General features: G+C 44.1%; 1 pseudogene; it reads left to right on the top strand.

Moving 5' to 3' along the window:
- The first annotated feature begins 309 nt into the window (after positions 1 to 309).
- On the top strand, positions 310 to 1,043 carry LOC132518272 (protein lin-37 homolog; annotated as a pseudogene).
- Positions 1,044 to 1,715: the final 672 nt, after the last annotated feature.

A 1,715-nucleotide genomic window follows, 5' to 3' on the forward strand; every position in this document is an offset into this window, starting at 1 on the left:
TTATGGGATTAAAAAAATCCAGATAGGAGAACTTACTCAAATATTTGCACTGCAAATATTTTCTCTGTTTCTGGCTTGTTCCTTCTTCTGTGATTTTTGGTTGATAGAAGTTATCAATTTTAGTGATGAGCAAATTATCCATCTTTATTTTTACGGTTATTGATTTCTGTGATGTGTTTAACAAATGTTTTTGTACCCTGGTCATGTATTCTTCCTTCTTTTCTCTAAGTTTTATCACTCTATGAATATTTATAGCATCTGAGCTTAATTTTTGTGTGTAGTGAGACCCAAACTAAATTCCTGGTGAAGGTGAAAGTAGAGAAATAAGAATTGAAGATGTCCCAGACCAGGAATAAACTGGATGCCCTTCCGCAGTGTCTGTTGGAGAAGAGTTACAAGGACAGGGAGCATCTGGCTGAGGAAGCCTGGAAGACCCACTCAGATACCCACAGCATGGATTGCTCCATCATTGTGGCCACCGGCGAAAGGCCATCTGCCCACTTCTGCCACCAGCGAATGAGGAAGAAGAGGAAGATGGGTGGGCTGGCAGAGGGAGACTGCAGAAAGCCAATAAGTGTGTGATCAAGCTGTTTGACTGGAGTGGTGATTTAGCTCGGTTTAGGGAGAACACACTGCTGTAGTCAATCTGTAGTGCCTGGATGTGCAGTAGCCTCTCATTGCAAACGTGTCAACGCTCGTCCAGCTCACTGCTACTCACAGTGTTTGAGGATGCAGAGGTTTCAGAGGTCACCAACAGCAAGAGTCGTTAGGTGTACAAGCTGCTTTCGCCCATAGCCCCTGGGCCACCTGGAGATGCCTGCAGATTCTGCATACCTTCCCCTCTGCAACCAGAGACACAGGATACCCCCAATGATGGGGCCAAGTCTGAGCCCTCAACTACAGCAATGTGGAGAACTGGAAACTCATTTGACAGTGGTGGACCAGCATCCTTACTCATAAATCATGAAGTTACAATAGGAGATGTCAGAGAAAGAGTGATGTCCCCTTGTCCCCCCACTCCAATAAGCATTTCCCTTCTTTGAAAAATAAGGTCAAAGTAAATTTTTTCATATAGAGATTCATTTTCACTTAGGACCATTTCTTAAAAAGACCATCATTTCCCCGGTGAACTGCAATGGCCATTTTGCCGCAAGTTGGGCCAATATATATGTGCCGATCATTTTCTGGAATGCCTATTCAACCTATCTTTTGACTGTGCTTATGCCAGTATATCTTTATAGTTAGATTTTTAAATGTGGTGATATATGCCCACCTATTATTTACTTTTTTTTCAAGGTTTCCTTGTTTTTTTCTGGGCACTTCTCATTTTCCCATGAAAAATAGAATTATATTACCATTCACACACTCACACACACAGAGACTGCTTATGATTGGAATCAAAATCAACTTGGAGAGAAGAGACATTTTAACCTCTTGAGTCTTCTAACTCATAAATATGGTACATCTCACCATTTATTTTGGCCTTTTTAGTTTCCTGGTGGCGCAGTGGTTGAGAGTCCGCCTGCCGATGCAGGGGACACGGGTTCATGACCCGGTCCGGGAGGATCCCACATGCCGCGGAGCGGCTGGGTCCGTGAGCCATGGCCGCTGAGCCTGCGCGTCCGGAGCCTGTGCTCCGCAACAGGCGAGGCCACAACAGTGAGAGGCCCGCGTACCGCAGGAAAAAAAAAAAAAAAAAAAAGGAAACAATTTTA

This window comes from Lagenorhynchus albirostris, chromosome 3, assembly GCF_949774975.1.
Source record: "Lagenorhynchus albirostris chromosome 3, mLagAlb1.1, whole genome shotgun sequence".
Classification (NCBI taxonomy): domain Eukaryota; kingdom Metazoa; phylum Chordata; class Mammalia; order Artiodactyla; family Delphinidae; genus Lagenorhynchus; species Lagenorhynchus albirostris.